Raw genomic sequence first — 19,177 nt, forward strand, 5'->3', positions numbered from 1 at the left:
TGGAGACCTGGAGTGGAAGATGGTGTGTTAGCTGACCTCGTGGTTCTTTAGGACACAGTCTTGTTTGTAGGGCGCGCGCGCGCGCGCGCGCACACACACACACACACACACACACACACACACACACACACTCAGGTGCTAGGGTGTAAACAGGCGACTGGGGGCCTCTGTGCTGCTAATTCTCTTAGTTTGGATTTTTAAAAATTCTTGAAAACTTCAATAGTATAAATTCTTTTTTTAAAAAAAAGATTTATTTTATTATGCATACAGTGCTCCGCCTGTACAGAACTTGTGTGCCTGGAGGGCAGAAGGAGGCATCAGATCACATTCTAGATGGCTGTGAGCCACCGTGTGGCTGCTGGGAACTGAACTCAGGACCTCCGGAAGAGCAGTCAGTGCTCTTAACCACTGAGCCCTCTCTCCAGCCCCAGCATAAATTCTTGAAACATAAATACCATCAGGCAAAACAACAACAATGGTGTGTGTGTGTGTGGGGGGGGTGACTATAATACATTACAAAGGGGCAACCTGCTCACAACTCAGCATTTCATCAACAGGCTAGCTGTGGTATACATAACAAAAGATGTGGACACAAAGTTCCAAATTAAGGAAATACAGATAAAAACGACATTGAGATAATTTTTATCTACCACGTTATCCAAGATCCAAAAGATTACTTACAAACTAGTATCACTAAAGAGAGGAAAGAATGCCTGGCTGTAATCCCAGCACGTGAGGGGCAGAGGCACAGGCAGGACGATCTCTGAGGTCAAGGCCAGCCTAGTCTATGATTCCAGGACAGACAGAGCTACACAGAGGAAGAAAGAAGGAAGAAAAAAACAGGCTTTTCATTGCTTTTTGAAAGGCTATGTGGCAAGCTGTTATTTAGCTGTCCCATTTCTGACAACTGTTCCTTCAGCCATCCTCACACATGTGGCAAAGGATTACTTTGTACCAAGACGTTCATGACAGGAGCCATCCTACTTCAGGACAACCACCAAAATCAGCTATTGTGTGACTGTTACAAAATGTAAAGCAATTCTGTACAGTGATGAAGAACTACTTCCAATACAGGTTAGTGTACAAACCAGACCTGGGAATTAAAGCTTAGTAAGTAAGAATGCCCCAAACCGTGAAACACAGACAAAACAATTACAAAACAATCAAACAAATGAACCCTGTACATATATCTACATATGGGATTTGTTTAGGGGACATACAAACTCTGCATAGGATAGGGAGTCAACGTGAAGAGGCTCTTATTGGCTAAGGATAAAGTAGGACTGGAGACTGGAGAGATGGCTCAATGGCTGCTCTTCCAGATGACGCAGGTTCAATTTCTAGCACCTACACAATGGTCCACAACTCTAGCTCCAGGTGATGACACGTTCTTCCGATCTCCTCAGGCACTATGCATGCGGTGTACAGATGTACATGCAGACAAACTACTCAAACTCATAAAATGAAAAGTTTTTTCTTCCAGGCTTAAATGAAACTATCAGATAACCAATAGACAGGAAACAGCTCCCTATAGACACAAGCTCCAGAAGAAAATAATAAAACTTCAGATCACTGCTTTGCAATTGCTTAATGAATTAATAGACGTAGCCACTGAATAGCAAGCATCCCCAGTGTAACTAAAAGAGAAATCAGAAAACTTTATCTTTCCTCAAGAAAGAACAGCCGCCTGAGCTGGGCGGTGGTGGCGCATGCCTTTAATCCCAGCACTTGGGAGGCAGAGGCAGGTGCTGGATCTCTGTGAGTTCGAGGCCAGCCTGGTCTACAAAGCGAGTCCAGGACAGCCAAGGCTACACATGGAAACCCTGTCTCGAAGAAAAAAAACAAAACAAAACAACAACAACAAAAAGAATAGACGCCTGAGGCACAACAGCAAAATTAGCTTAAAGTTTAGCTGTTATTTCATTTAAACATTGCTCTTAGCTGGGTGTCAGGGCACATGCTTATTGGCCCAACATGCAGAAGGCTAAGGCTGGGAGATCAAGAATGTGAAGCTCCTCTGGGAGACATAATCAGAAGCTTTGACATCTAGGTTCTGCACTACAGTCAGAGAATACAACCCAGGTGACATACTTCGGTATTTGTAGAGTCATCCTTTGTGCTTTAACACAAGGTTATTTTTACAAATGTTTATCTGTCTAAAAAGAACATGTACAGTCTTTTGTATTTTAAACTTGAGTGCATTAGGCAAGAACTCTATTTAGTTTCTTACTGAGAGTTTCTACTGCTGCAATGAAACACTATGACCAAAAATCAAGTTGAGGAGGAAAAGGCCTGTTTGGCTTACACTTTTACATCGTTGAAGGAAGTCAGGACAGGAACCTGGAGGCAGGAGCTGAGGCAGAGGCCTTGGAGGAGTGTTGCTTACTGGCCTGCTTAGCCTGCCTTCTTACAGAATCATACTGTATTTCCTTCCTTAACTTTAGAAATACGTGTCTTTTATTTTTTCCTTACTGTACGTGTGCCTGCGGACTAGCTTTCAGAGTTGTCCCTTCCCCCGTTATTCCTGCAGCTGACTCCTGTCAGGCTTGTGCACAGAGTCCTTTATTTACCCACGAGCATCTCTCCTAATTACTTCATAAGCATTATACATTATTTTTAAGATTGTTCTACAACTCAGTTTTTTTGCCTGAGTGTTTGACTAGCCGCTACTTTTTCTAGTCACTATTCACAATTAGGGACATTTTCAATTTCTATCTAAGCCACATATCTGGCTCTGTCGAAGCTGTTTTGAGAAGTCCCAATGTCATTTTTGTTGTTGTTATTGTTGTTAATACATCTTAAGTGTATGAGTGTTTTGCTTCCATAAATGTGTGCCGAGTGCATGTCTGGTGTCTGTCAAGTCAGAAGTAGGCTTTGAATGCCATGGAGCTGGAGATGGCTGTGAGCTTGGAACTGAACCCAGGTCCTCTTCAACAGGAACAAGTATTCCTAACCACTAAGCCATCTCTTCAGCCCTCAACGCCACACTTCTTGTCCCCATGTGCATATTAAATCTCTACCTGAGACTCATGCCATAGATAAGTAGGACCACGAAAGCCCCTTGCTTTATCTCCTTCTCACTGACTTGATTTCTCTCATTTCTAGCATCCCTGACTTTTTTCTTCCTTAGGGTTTTAGCTACAATTCTGTTATTTCATTCTGCTACATTTGTAGTATATGCACACACTGGAATGGTATTTTTGTCAGCTTAATTTAACCATGCTGACAGTATTTTTGGTTTTTTTAAAACAGGGTTTCTCTGTGTAGCTTTGGCTGTCCTAGACCAGACTGGCCTCGAACTCACAGCAATCCTCATGCCTCTGCCTCCTTGAGCGCTGGGATTAAAGGCGTATACCACCATGCTCAGTGACAGTAACTTTCTAAACACTCAAAACTACAGTATCAAATTTGTTACTCTATATAAACTCCCTCCTTCTTCCACCTGCTCATGATGCAGACACCCACCGTCTACTATCAGCACAGCAAGAATTAAAGACCCACGAGAAGCACAGGAGAGGTTTTCCAGCCACCAATGCTCGCTCTGTTTTGTCTTTGAAGAAGTGAGCATGCACCGCACATTCCTGACTGCAGTGGTGTGACTAAGATGACCACCATAGGCTCATTCATACACTGGGCTGTCCAGTCAGCAGGGAGAGGACCTCTTTGATAGGATTAGGAGGAGTAGGAGGTGGATCTTGTTGGAGGAAGTGTGTCACTCTCCGCTGCTTCTCCAGCCCACACCTTCCTGCTGCCATGCTCCCCTCCATGCTGATCATGGGTTACACCTCTGTAGCTACAAGCAAGCCCCAATCATACGCTTTCTTTCATAAGAATGCCTTGGTCATGGAGTCTCTTCACAGTAACAGAACAGTCACTAAGGCAGTTGCCTTAAGTGGTGTTACCTTTGCTATGTGATATTTTTAACAGAATTATAGCCCTGAGGGAAAGGCCTCCTTTTATATTCTTCTTGACAGTTTCAGTTCAGTGCCTAATAAAGACTTAGTAAACACTGACTCCTCCCTGTAGAGAATTGCTTAATTCCTATAACTGACGAGAAGTATGATGATCTTTACTCAAGAAACAAAAAGAGAGAAACTGACTTAACCTTTCCTACCTCCAAATTTATAATTTTTTCAAACACTATTTTTTTGTTCCTTCCTAAAATTATAGAGAAATATACCCCAAAATAGATTTGGCATGCAAATAATAAAAATATGAATTATATAAATAAGGAAAACAATACATAAAGCCAAGAACCCATGGTAGCTGCCAAATACAGATTGACTAACTCAATTAGGGCTTTACTATGTAACCAAAACACACACACACACACACACACACACACACACACACACACACAGTCTCAACAGCAAGAATAGCAACAAGTTAATATGCAATTTAACAGAAAGCTATATATACATTTATATAATACATGCATACAAATGTAATCAAAATTTATTTCTAGACTTTACTTCAAATACTATACATATATATACTGCAATTTTCACTATGCACTGGAAGCACTGGGTAAGGAAGGCCTTAAGAAAATAAACAGGTTTTTTAATTTAAAAGAAAATATTTAAAGAAGAAAATATTTAAAGACTTTGTCTTTAAGTAGCAATGAAAATGCATTAGGATACAAAGGACAATCTGGCATTGATCCAGCCTGAGGCTAGAATACCTTAGTTTTATACATATTTGTAACCATTTCAAAGGTTTGCAGAACACAGTTTATGGAAACTTACAGAAATTATCCCCACCACGTACCAAGACTCTATTCCACATTACTTACCAGAGACACAAATCAGACTGGAAACAGTCACGTCTGTGCTAGTAACAACTGTGTGTTTAGAAACAGCTCCAAGTCTTACAGTGCAAAGGACTACTACTTGACAACTGTTTCTAACACAGTTAGGAACCACCACAGCCTCTTTCCAAATAAAAATATTCAAGAATAAAAAGAAATAAAGAGAACACTTATCTTAAATATTCTTTAACTTAATTTTTAAAACCCAAAACAGAGGTATTTTAAGATAGAGAATCCAAAAGTAAGCATTTTAAATTTGCTTTTAAAAAGATTTGACCTACTATACCATGTGCAATCAGTTATACTTATGTTGCAATTTTTCAAAATTTAACCACTCAGTAAGTACAATGTACATACCACCCTGCAGTGATGTATTTATATAAACAGGTACACATGTCTGCTGAATTTTAACAATCACCCAGCTGCAGAGAATAACTTAATCCTTCAACAACAACAACAAAGATAAACATACACACTTTGGCTACTCTGTAACAACTTCGAGAAGCCTAATCTTTGACATTATTACTATCAAAAGCCCAATTACTGAAGATATTTACAACTTTTTTCTAAACTGCCTAGCATGGCTAACAAGTATTTGCCAAATGGGTGAAGAGTAAATGAATGGCTGTGTCACGCACGGTGCAGAGCAGTCGGCCATAGTGCATTCACCTCCCAAGAACTCAAGCCGCACAGGCACAGGCACGCCCTCAATCCCAGCTCTCAGGAAGCAGAGCCAGTGTGGTCTTACAAAATAAGCTGCTACTTCTTTTTTAAAAGGAGTAATTTTGTTAATCTGAATATACAGTACAGAGTGAGTGGAGGGTCAGAAAGCATAGGCTGGCCTCACTATTTATACATAGCACAGTGTTGGTGTTTTATGTTTGATGTGTCATCCAATTCATGAGAAAACTGCATTATAGTAAGAAATAGAATATTTCTGCTTAACTTGAAAAATAAAATCTCTCTTTTGCTTTCTGAAACAGGGTTTTTCTCTGAGATTAAAGGCATAAGCCACCACATCAAGCAACATGTGTAAGTTTTATTTATTTCCAAGTTCAATCCAAGATTAACTAGTTAACAAGTGAATTAAAAAGCAGTTTTTTTATCTGTGTAGAAAGTGATGAGAACAGAGTAGCAAATTTATCATCAGAATGACCATTGCCCCAAACCAACACTTAACAGTTAACTTTAGACTAAACTAGGATTTGCAGAAATCTATTAAATGCTGATCACCTTCTCCTGTAACCTTCACTGTAAATAAATTCTAAAAATTCCACCACAGGGCCGATTGCTGCAGGAGAATAAGGCACGTAATAAACAACTAAGAGCACACGGCAAGGGCTGTAACAAGGCACATGTGAGTTATCACCAAAGTATAAATGGGAGCATAAATGCACACAGCTTAGAAAAAAAGTTTAGCCCGTTCCTAATTTTATTTTCACATGAAATTTAGAAGCTTCTAAAAATGTGTTCTTACTGGTTTACACTTACTGGAGAAAGAATAACTAAGACCAGGAAATCATGAGGCGCAAGCTGGGAATCCGGATATTTTACTTCTTTTAATAGTATCAAAGGTATATATGTCACGGGGTCTGTTTGAAATGTACTTACCTACTGAGGCCAAAAAGGGTGGTGGGTTTCCTAACACTGGCGGTACAGGTGACTATGAAGGATGCGGTTGCTAGGTGCAGACCTCACATCCTCTGCACAAGCAGCAAATGCTCCTGGCCACTGAGCCATGTGTCCAGCTCTTACTTTATTCTTGCAAGGGTTGAATAGTTCACTGCAGGCTGGAGACCGCTCGGCGGTTAAGAGTGCTTGCTCTTGCAGTGGACCCAAATGCGCTTCCCAGAACCCACATGGCAGCTCCCTGGCATCTCTAACTCCACTTCCTCCTTTTGGCCTCCTCAGGACCAGGCGCAAGCTTATACGCAAGCTCTGCTCAGTTGTCACTTAAGACAACTGTGTTATTGTAAGAAGGAAAGGAGATGAGGAAAAGGCAGAATCGGTTCTTTTTCCATAGTATTATAGTTACCTATAACCACAGTACAATGTCTAGTAATGTTTCTAAATGAAACAAAACAAAAACCCACCTAACAAGACAATCACCATAGCGCAGGCCTGGAATCTTCTGCACTTGGATAAGGCAGGAGGACAGTAAATTTGTGACCAGCTATGCTTTTATAGCTTAAATTACTAACTAAGGCACTATATGTTAGATACAAACTGTTTGTATTAAATATCATTAAATACAGTTAGTGCCACTAGTATTTGAGGCTTGTAGAAAAATACAATGCAATGGGCACACATCCTTCTTTTTGTTTTTTGTTGTTATTGGGTTTTTGTTTTTATTTATTTATTTAGGTTTTTTTTTGGTTTTTCTTGTTTTTTTGTTTTTGTTTTTGTTTTTGTTTTTCAAGACAAGGGTTTTGCTGTGTAGTCCTGGCTGTCCTAAATTTACTTTGTAGACCAGGCTGGCCTTGAACTTACAAAGATCCTCCTGCCTCTGCCTCCCAAGTGTTGCGATAACAGGTGTGCAACACTGCACCTGAGTTTTAAGAATTATATTCAAAACTGGGCCTGGGGTGCATTCCTTTAGTCTCAGAACTTGGAGAAGAGGCAGAGAGTAGCTCCTTAGATCTTGCACTTAGTAAAAGAAAGTCAATCCTTACAGTAATACAGTGCAATGTAAAAAGATAGACGTTTTAAGATTAGCCTTCGTTTAGAATTTGGTATTAGCCCTATCTGTTCAGAAAGTCGTGTGTGTGTGTGTGCACACATGTATACATACTTATAGAGCACATATGGTAATGGTCTTACGACCCTTTTTAGAATTATTTTCAAAAACATTTTGATAGTGCCTCTCATTGACTTTGGAGCTCGTTGGCTGGACAGGAAGCCCCTGGGGTCTCCCTGTCTCTGCCTCCCCAATACTGGAGTTACAGATACATGCTGCTGGGCCTGGCTGATTTCCATGGATACTGAAGATCTAAGCACAGGTCTTCATGCTTACACAGTGAGGTGCTTTAACAACTGAGGCATCTCTCCAGGCCTCAGCTCCTCATTTTTAAACTTGAACTTCCTTTAACTAATTTTCAGTTCATCCACAAAATGGAGGTAAGTAAGCAGGCCAGCGAGTTGGCTCAGTAGGTAAAGTGCTTACTGCTGACAACCCACACTTAATGTACAAAGCCCATGGCCCAAGAACTAACTGAAGGGTGTTGTGCCCTCTTGCACACACCTGTCCATGCACACGCATGCACACACTAATATTAAAATTTTTAAAAATGGAGATGTGTCATGGTTATCTACCTTAGTAACTATTCTGCTAATAATTGCTAACTATGTACCTAATAAAGACAACATCTCAATATTAGCTATTTTCATAATGAGATGGGACACTGAAAGTTATAAGAATGCATACAAATTTATTTCAAATCCCAAGTAAAAAAATATGTTTTTTTTTTGATTATTAAACCATCTAATATTTGAAAAATCCTACGGGGCAGAAATAATGACTATGAAATACATAGCATGATAGGTCTCAAAGAGCAAAAATTTAGAGTTAAACGCTTAACTGACAAGGGCTGAGGGACTACAGGTAAAAACAAACACTGTCTCCTTTAACTACCAGTAGTCTGTTTTGTAAAGCTGTAGAGCCAACAATGTAAGACATGTGATAAAGCTGTAAAAAGGGCAACAATGTTGCCAGTTATTGGTTTTTTTCTTCTAATTGTAAAAGTACAAATATAACAAAGAACAACCATCATTGTGATGTCAAAACAATGTCAGTCATAAAGGAAGTCAGGCTCTACATTAAACTATCAACACAAGAGAAGGTAGAAAAAAGATATTTTAGACATACAGACTTACTTCAGCAGTACAGAGGCGTAGATACAGAAACGATGACAGTATCCATCAAGTAATGTAGTTGCCTTAAAGAAGCAAGGGAGGAGAGACGCTCCAAAATAAAGAGCAGCCGCTCTACCTTTGGAGGGGACTCAGACAATTTCTTTCAAGAGTAATAGATAATAGGGTAAAAGCCACACACGGTATTTTAGAAACAGTCTAGTAGGACTGAAGTAATGACTTAGAGGTCAAAAGCAGGAGCTGCTCGCTGCTCTTCCGGGTCTCTGGGTTCAATTTTCAGCACTCATGAAGCAGTTCCTAAATGCTTGTAATTCTGGTCCTTATGCCTTTTCCTGGGCTCCAGGCACACAAGCAGTGCAAAGACATACATGCAGGCAAACACCCATCACAGAGAAATAAATTCAACAACAGAGCATCATCATAACTAGGAAGAGTCTTTGGAGTGCCCAAGAGATACTACTGGAGAAGAAAATACACCTCTGGTACATACTCAGCATTACACAGGTATTAAATACATCCGTATTCGTAATAAGGTGAACACAAGTGTATTTTCAACATCTCTATCAATGCACACACAAATCACTGAAAAACTTGAACAGCTGCACACATTACCAACATAGACATCCTTAAACCTTGATAATGCAATTTCAGAACTTAATACAGAGGTAGTATCTCAACCATTGACAAAAATATAGCTTACAATAACCAGTGCTATGGTACGGAGAATGTCTAGAGTTTACAAGAGTACAAAAAAAAATTTTTTTTAATTAAGATTTTTTTCAATCAATTTTATTTTATTTTGGGGTATTTCAATTTATAAAGATAATAAAATATATACAGGGATGCCTATATATCTTCAACCCATTTCACTTATTCCTAACATCTACAAAATAGTTGTCACACCTAATGAAAAATGCTGAAATAATTAAATACAAGGTAGTCATTATTTTGATTTAATCCATTTTCATTATTGTCTTTTTCCTCTCAGCAGACGAATCACAGATGTGTCTTTAGTTGGGAATCGTAAGCTTTGGGGTAGTTGAAATGTTTCCCAATCATCTCTGGTCCTTCACAGGGTCACGATGCTTTCAAATAGTACTTGCCTTGTATTCCTGAAGAGGAGTACTAGTCAGATACAGCACAGGCCATCCAAGCCTGCACCTACATGCTGTTTTCATACGGGTGGGTAGATAGACTGGTTGTGTGGTATTAGAGAAAGAAAGCCACAGAGGTGGCCTGCGTCTCATCACACTGCATCAGAGGGTTGTGCGTCAAGGGAAGATACTGCTAGCCTGCCCATTGTTTGTTAAACAATCTTGATGTGCATCACAGATCCCCCAGTCTTCAAGGCTGGGTTGACAGACATATACCACTATGCCCGACTTGTTCTTCTTGAATTTTTAAAAATTTCATTTTTACTTTATATGTTAACTTTATATTTTTATTTGCTTGCACGTATGTGCTATAATTATAATTGTTAATTAAGATCAAGGTGAGATAAAAATATATGCTAGAAAGTTGTGAGATTGCATTGAACTTTCATGTGCGTATACTTTGGGGAGTTTGTTATTTTTTCTTTTATTATTGTTTTTAATTTTACATATACATTTATATTATTACGCATATATACAATGAACTACATTATGCAAGAAGGACCACGAAACAATTAGCAATTATATAAATGTTACATTCACAGTGTTTTGCCTATTTGTATTTTGGCAACCTTGGAGAAAACATCTTTTATATCTTGGTGTGTCTAAAATTCTGAATGTAAATCAGTATATATCATATCTCATCTCTATCTACCTAAAAACATCTATCTAAACCTAAAAACATCTGAACTCCTAAACAACTAAGCTTAATTGTAAAACTAACCTATGTAGTTTTCAACCCCATCAGAGACTTGAGAAGGAGTAAAATTAATTATCTGAGTAAACAGGAAGTACAAGTTAGCAACTTCTAAAATGAGAAAGTAACAGAGATAGTTTGCTGCCTAGACAGTCACCCAAAACTCTCTATAACGTTGGAGCATCATCTTCAGCCTTCTGGCCCATTGTATCTGGCAGACATATTTGTGAAGCAGCAACTACTGAGGACTTGCCTACCCTGTCTTGGCAGATTAGCCATCTACTCTTGATTTCGTCCAAGCTTTTAGGCAGAATTCTGTCCGTGGCAGAAATGAGGACATCTTGCCCACTGGTTGGTTTGCCACATTTGAAGCCATCTCCATAAGGAGGTTCTTTGATGCTCATCATCATTGTCTTTGAGGTAGGATGGGTGTTGCCAGGATTTAACCCATCTTATTGTTAAAGGATCTTTAAAATCATAAAGATGTTTCTAAATGCCATATTCTGTAGGTCTCTGATGTTTTTGAAGACCGTATCTAACTATTTTACATTATCTATAGAATTATATCCATCTGTTAAACCTGCGGTGTATATGAAAATAGACTAGTAATTGACATGATCATGAGTTGATCAACTTGTATTATACTTGAATTGTATGGGTACAGTACCTCATATTAGAGTAGAAATATATTTAATGTGTGAAGAACAATCTTGATTTGAATTCTATACCAATGTATCAAATCAAACTTGTTTTGCATCAATATACAAAGTTCTGTATCAATGAATTAAAAATAACCTTGTTTGTGAATAACAATTAAGGCCTCGAATTGAGTAGACTCACTAATCTATTTTTCGTCCTGTCATCCCTATGTACTCCTATATTTCCCTTCTTTCTTTTCAACCCCTATCTCACTATCTAAGAAAGAAAGAGAAAAGAGAGAAATCCCCGAGTCCCATCTCATTTTTAATCTGTGAGTGAGACCAATAATAACGTATAACCAATTCCCAATGAAAATAAACATTCATATCCCAAGAAAGCAACCAAGCCCCCTTAAAGGAAATGGGGCATCGTTCTCTTAAGATTTCTTCCGGCTGATTTGGGACAAATAATACCTTTGTAGGGGCACAGATACAACTGGGGAAATGGTTAAACTAGGAATAACATTTGTGGTTCAGCTTCTAAATGTTAAGAAATTCCAGGCTTAATAGAAGTCCTGTGTGGGACAGTCTGAAATGCTGGACCAACTGGGATCAGAGGCTTTCCTGGAAGCTGTCCTGTTCTGATGAGGAACAGCAACTGAAGCACTAGGGGCTGGAACATGAAGGATGCAGAACATCAGTGTCCAGCATGTGGAGAGGAATGAATCCTGTCAGGTCTGATCCAGCATCAGTGTCTGGTTCTTTTGTTCTAAAAACATGTAATTTCTAACAAGCATTATACAGCCCTACATTATAAAAGTATGAGATATGTGTGATGCACAGAACAATTAAGGCTGGTTCTCTGCTCTTTGCATGAACAGAAAAAAAGGCATCTGTACATCTTCATTCATACCATGCGAAGAATGGCATCTAAAAATAAGGCACAGGATTCCATACCCAACAAAAAGCATTGTCTATGCATAGATTTTCAAGTCTCAGAGCTATTCCTATGTAGTGACATTAGCAATATAAGTTATCTGCTTGCTCTGCAGTTTGAATTCATGTAAATATAGACTAACTTAAGTTAGCAGTCTCTCTTTCATCTAGGTCTGTTTCATTTTGATCTTTTTCTTTTACATGTGTATTTTATTTGTTATAACCTATTCACACTACATCCTAACTGCCATCCCCTCCCTCCTCCCGAGTGCTGGGATCAAAGGCGTGCGCCACCACGCCTGGCTATAATATTTCCTTGTTTTTAATAGCTGAATAGTATTCCACTGTGTAAATGTACCAGAGTTTCTTCATCCATTCTTCGGCTGAGGGACATCTAGGTTGTTTCCAGATTCTGGTTATTACGAATAAGGATGCTATGAACATAGTTGAGCAAATGTCCTTGTACGGTGGAGCATCTTTTGGGTGTATGCCCAGGAGTGGTATGGCTGAGTCTTGAAGTAACCCTATTCCCAATTTTCTGAGAAAGCGCCAGACTGGTTTTCAAAGCTGGTGTACAAGTCTGCACTCCCACCAGCAATGGAGGAGTGTTCCCCTTTCTCCACATCCTTACCAGCATGTGCTATCACTTGAGTTTTTGATCTTAGCCATTCTGATGGGCGTAAGATGGAATCTCAGAATTGTTTTGATTTGCATTTCCCTGATGACTAGGGATGTTGAGCGTTTTTTTTTTTCAGTGTTTCTCAGCCATTTGATATTCCTCTGTTGAGAATTCTGTTTAGCTCTGTCTCCCATTTTTTTAATTGGGTTATTTGGTTTGGTGGTGTTTAATTTCTTGAGTTTGTACTAGGGAGGCAGAGGCAGGTGACCACTGGGAGTTCGAGGCCAGCCTGGTCCACAAAATGAGTCCAGGATAGCCAAGACGACACAGAGAAACCTTGTCTTGAAAAACAAAAACAAAACAAAACAAACAAATAATAATTTCTTGAGTTCTTTATATATTTTGGATGTTAGCCCTCTGTCGGATGTAGGATTGGTAAAGATTTCTTCCTAGTCTGTGGGCTGTCATTTTGTTCTGTTAACAGTGTTCTTTGCCTTACAGAAGCTTTTCAGTAACAACTTATTCATTGTTGCTCTTAGAGCATGAGCTACAGGGGTTCGGTTCTGTTCAGGAAGTTGTCTCCTGTGCCAGTGAGTTCAAGGCTCTTCCCCACTTTCTTTTCTAACAGATGTAGTGTGTCTAGTTTTATATTGAGGTCTTGAATCCATTTGTACTTTAGTTTTGTGCAGGATGCCAAATATAGGTCTATTTGCATTTTTCTACATGCAGCCATCCAGTTGAAGATGCTATCTTTTTTCCATTGTATGGATTTGGCTTCTTTGTCAAAAATTGTGTCCATAAGTATGTGGATTTATTTCTGGGTCTTCAATTCGATTCCACTGATCAACCAGCCTATTTCTACGCCAGTACCAGGCTGTGTTTATTACTGCTGCTCCATGGTACAGCTTGAGATCTGGGATGGAGAGTCCTCCAGAAACTCTTTTCTTGTACAGGATTGTTTTACCTATTCTGGGTTTTTGTTTTTTCCATATGAAGTTGAGAACTGATCTTTCAAGGTCTGTAAAGAACTGTGCAGGGATTTTGATGAGAATTGCTTTTGGTAAGATTGCCATTTTTACTATGTTGATTCTCCTGGTCTATGAGCGTGAGAGATCTCTCCATCTTTTGATTATCTTCTTCAATTTCCCTCTTTAGAGACTTTTAAGTTTTTTTCATACAAGTCTTTCACTTGCTTGGTTAGCCTTACACCAAGATACTTTATATAATTTGTGGCTATTGAGAAGGGTGTACTTTCCCTAATTTCTTTCTTAGTCCATTTGCAGGACAGTGTTTCAATGAAAAGACTGTAATCATTACACTAAAGACGGGATTTATAGCTATCAACCAAAAGGTTTCAGGGAATTAAAATTAAGTTGACTACCACACCAGAAGTCAACAGACAATATCTAACAGTGACACAGAAGTGACTGGAAAAACTCTGAATGGTCAAATTCATCTGCTTTACTCAAAAGCCACTACCACTTGAAGCCGGTTAGCTTATGTACAAGTCTTTCCAAGTCTACATACTTAAAAGTACATACAGATTTATTTTCTGAAGACTATAAAAGCAGAGCCTGAGAAAGGGCACAGCACTTAAGGGTGGGTACTGTTCTTACAGAGGACTGAAGTCCATCCCCAGCATCCACGCTCCGTCCCTCACACCCACCTGTGTTTCTAGCTGTGGAGGACCAGATGCTCTAGTCTGAGGGCACCTACTCACACACAGTCATGGAGAGGTCTGCTGAAAAAGACAGGCACACCTGGAAATTACTACGCAAAATGATCTTTTACATTCCCATACATACAGACTGCTACACTATACAAAGTACAAAGACAGAATATGTAAAACAATTAAAGACTATGAATATAAAATAAGATGCTGTATTAGTAGTGGAAATGACTTATATAAAAGAAGCTATACACAGGCATGTGCTATCACGGAAGAGTTGGGAGGCGATTAGGAGCTAAGGCCAAGGCTGGAGCTGGAAGCAGCCTGAGGTGAAGGGAAGCCCTGTCTCACGGGCTGGCGCTGGCTCACCGAAGGTGAGAGCACTTGCTGCTCTTGCAGATTTCCTGGGTTCAATTCCCAGAACCCACATGATGGTTCCCAGCCTCCCGCAACGCCAGTCCCAGGGCATCTCGTCTTATCTCTAAGGGCGTCAAACACGCGCATGGTGCACATACATACGTAAAATAAAATTAAGTCAATTTAAAATATTAAACAAAAAAGAAAAGCCTGTTTTGGGGCTGGGGAAAGGTGTTAAGAAGTAAAAGCAGTTTAGAATCGTGGGATGAGTGTTCATCTGAATGGACAGCTGTGGAACTTGACAGCTAAGAAGCAAACCTACAAAAGAGGAAAATCTAGGTATTCGGAGACAAGAAGAAACATACAAACCATGAATAGGGGTGAACCTTTTCCTCTGGACTCTTTGTCATGGAGACTCCATAAGCAAAGGCTTCAGGAACTTAAAGGCACTGGTTGAATGTTCACTCAACCAGCAGAGGCAAGAGCACAAAAAAAAAATTGTAAGTCTGCAGTCTCTGCCAGGTGGGATACAGAAACCAAGGTATCTTTATTTTTAAAATTCAACTTTGTGCTTAAATGGGCAGAAATCAGAAATAGCATTTTAATCTACTTAAACCAGTTTTATCAGAGTAAATGGAACATCACATTAAGGAACAGCAGATGGCGCCAAAATGTCATCTGCTTTTTGGTTACTATCAATTAACACAATTAACTAAAACCAATGATAGTAAAATTGAGGAATATAAGTTAGAATAATACAAGTTTTCATTAATTCAATTAATGAATTAATTTCAATGTTTAAAGTTTTCATGTGGTATTGTAATTTTTTAAAAGATTAATTTATTATTATGTATACAGTGCTCTACCTGCACATACACCTGCAGGCCAGAAGAGGGCATCAGATCACGTTACAGATGGTTGTGAGCCACCATGTGGTTGCTGGGAACTGAACTCAGGACCTCTGGAAGACGAGTCAGAGCTCTTAACCTCTGAGCCATCTCTCCAGCCCCCTGGTACTGGGTTTTTAAGAGAGGGCCTCATTAGATAGTCTGCCTACCTCCTAACTGTTGGAGTTCTCTTTTTCTTGCTGTCATGCTGTCTATTTTCTTTCAGCTGTCCACCAACAGTAAAGAGTATCTCTCCTTTCTAATAAACCAACAAAGCAAAACATCTATATCTACTTTTAAAGTAAACAAACACTTAATGGGAGACTTTGTGCCCCCCCCCAAACAATAAAGTACATAGGGCTTAAAACTATGTTGAGTTGAACAGAAGTCTATATTGCTTATATTTCTTGGTGTTATGGGACTTCTGAGCACTTTCTTTCAAATAATTACAATATTTTTAGGGACAGCAAGAGGGCTTAGCAGCTAAAGTACTTGCTGGGTAAGCCTGGAAAACTCAGATCTGTTTGATCTCTATATGTAGACACACACACACACACACACACACACACTAACTCCTACCACTGTTGCAATTGATTAGCTCTTGCTGACCATACAACCAGGACATTAAAAATTGACTAGTTCATATTGTTGGCTAGTAAATGTAAATGACAATTATGAATATAAGATATCAATCCTTTAATTAAAACTTTTACCCAGGAATTCAACCAACAGTAACCAAACCTTTAGCCTTGGAATGAGCAAGATGGCCCAGTGGCTAAAACACTGCACAAGCCTAGAGATGCTTGGAGTCCACGTAAAGGCAGCAGGAGAGAACCCGCTTCAGGGAGCTGTTCTCTGACCTCCACTTGTGCCACGGCACCCCCGCTCGCCCCACACACACTTCAGAAAAGATAAAAAGATAGATAAACCCTAACCACACAGTCATTTTGCTCCGCTGGAAAATGACAGGTCCCCACCCCATTTTTAAGCCTGAGACTGGAAAGTACAGACCATCTCAAACTCGGTTGTACAAGAGTGGCCTTCAGACTGTAAAAACACTTGACCGGCCACTGCAATTGATTTCACAGACCCATCCCCCATGGCAGGGTAGGCAAGCCCAAGGCAATCTTACTCAGCATTTGTTTATATTTCGGTGTGGAGGGGTGGGGCTGCAAGATAGCAGTGCTCTTTCCTGTTCTCCTGCTGTGCTGCTCCAGCAGCTCCCTGAGGAAAACCAGAGTACCATGCAGACAAAGGGACAAGGGCAAAGCTACACCTGGGGAAAATCAGAAATAAAACTTGTTGTATGAGATTTAAAACACTCTGAGTCAGACTGAATTCTGAAAAAGTTCTACTGCTCATGATACAAAACAAGGACTAATAACGTGAACCCATGGAATTAAGGGAATTCAGCAAAGTGGACTAACGTGGAGAACTAAGAGGCAAGGGTGAAAACCGAAGGCTAACCTACAGGACAGAGAGTAACAACTCAAGTCCAGATCTCAAAACATACAGGTATAGCTCTTTCTTTGCATCCTTCTTTCAGAGCAATTATCCGAGTACCAGACATATTAATTAATAACTACGACAAATCTAAAGCAACTGTTCCAAATACTTAACATTAACATTAGTTTCAAATATAAGGTTTTGTACTTCATTCAATTGTGTGTTAATCTAGGAAATAAAATCCAAACCAAGCTCTTTAATTAGCTCAGTAAGAAGTAAGAGCTGCCCCAGCCACAGAGTAGCTAACTGAGGACCAGGCGGGCAGAGGCGGCCTGTAAGCCTGGTGACTTCAGTAGTCAGAGGCTGAGGTGGGAGAACGCATGGTCAAGGAAAGGCTGGCCACACAGGGAAACCCCATCTTAAAAAACAAAAGAAAATAAAACCCGCCCCACCCCACCCCACCCCGCATGAGCTAGTTATTAAATAAGAATTCTACTTACACCGACTTTTGGGGCAAGTCTGAAATAACTAGTCGACTAGTTTTATACAAGATTCTCCACTTCAAGGGCTAGCAGAGAGGAGGGCAAATAAAGTATACTTTAATTCCTAGTTAAATAACTCATTTACATGGGCCTGAAACAACCCAGTTACAGAATACTTCAATGCTTTCTATACTCAAATCATTAAAGGCACCAATTTAGTAGGATGCCCTAAACAAGAGTTAAAAGTGGCTTCTAACACAGGAAGGAAAAGTAAAAGACTTATTCAATGTTCCATGATTTTTATTAAATCTAATAGTTTGGAGTTGCAGCCAAAATTTTTTCAAACTATAGACTAATTTTGAAGATATACAGTATCCTCCACACAAAGGTAAATCTAAAACAAAATTTATGGCTTAGCTTGTTATTTAAACAACCAAAAAAAATGGCATATTTGCTGGAATCTTAAACTTATTCAATTAAAAGGTTAGCAATTTGATCATGTTTACAAAGGCATATGACTATAACTTCACTGATCTTCAGTTTGTAATACCAAACTAATTATAGTAAACAGAATCCATCCTTAAAAATATTCCTACTCATTAAATTGTATGTCAGGTACGATGGCATATGCCCATAATCCCAGCCCCTCAAGTGAATCATTAAAGTTTGAACCTACCAGGCCACCAGAGTGAGACCCTGTTTCAAAAATAAAATAAAAACCACAAAAAAATTAGCTGTGTTATTTACAAATAATAGTGGCTTCTGTCAAAAGATTAGGTAAATAACTACTTTATTCAGTAGGTCAATGGCAGACATATAAGTTAGGTATTTTAAGACATGAGTGTGGAAGATGAACATAAAAGAAGCAAGACTTTGGAATTTAATTCTGCTTTTCAGATCCTAATATGAATCCTCATGTTGTTTTAGTAATTACACTCTATTTGTTATTTGAATCAAGCACACTTGTTTTTACAAACTGTTTTTTTTTAAAAGAAAGTAACATTTGATGAGACATCTAAGTGAATAAAAAGCATGTACTTTATAACCTACTTTTTCTTAACTATAAATGAACACAGCTTTCATTGTGCATATGAACCACAGTACCTAGCAATAAGAAAGTTGAAACAAAACATGGTTGCATGAGTGTGGCAGAAACGGCCATGGTCCCATCTGTGACCGACAGACCTCAAACAGTGCAGGTCAGAGCACCTCTGTGACAGACCTGCATCTGCTCAACTGGTCATCCTGCTAGGTTCTGGCCAAGAGAATATAAAAAGTGTTCTGTATAAAAGAAAGAATGCACACTTCCTCACAGTCTCCTGCGAGACGCAAAGCTAGAACATGCATAGAAAATTTCTAACATAAAATTAATGTTTAAGAGAGTGGACTGGCTCAGTGCTTAAGAGCACTCTGTCTGCTCTTCCAAAGGACCCAGGTTCAATTCCCAGCACCCATATGGCAGCTCATAGCTGTCTGTAATTCTAGTCCCAAGGGATCGGACACCCTCATATCAATGCACATAAAATAAAAATTATTTTAAAATGTGGACAAAGGCTTGAATAAAATTACTTTCTAATAAAGAGAGAGTAGACTAATGAAACAGGAACCTAGGTCCCTT

At 39.2% G+C, this 19,177-nt stretch overlaps 1 protein-coding gene across 4 annotated transcripts in view; it reads right to left on the reverse strand.

The window, feature by feature from the left end:
- FBXO11 (F-box protein 11) overlaps positions 1-19,177 on the reverse strand; it is an 83,865-nt gene that overhangs the window by 27,607 nt on the left and 37,081 nt on the right. The window contains exon 1 of one of the 4 annotated variants that reach the window (XM_084791912.1): positions 14,385-14,457. The exons of the other annotated variants lie outside the window; for them this stretch is intronic. The gene's annotated coding sequence lies outside the window, so the exon portion shown is untranslated. Of the gene's footprint in view, positions 1-14,384; positions 14,458-19,177 lie in introns of those variants that run through there. 4 annotated transcript variants of the gene reach the window in all.

This window comes from Acomys minous, assembly GCF_964271855.1.
Source record: "Acomys minous genome assembly, chromosome: 8".
NCBI classification, from domain to species: domain Eukaryota; kingdom Metazoa; phylum Chordata; class Mammalia; order Rodentia; family Muridae; genus Acomys; species Acomys minous.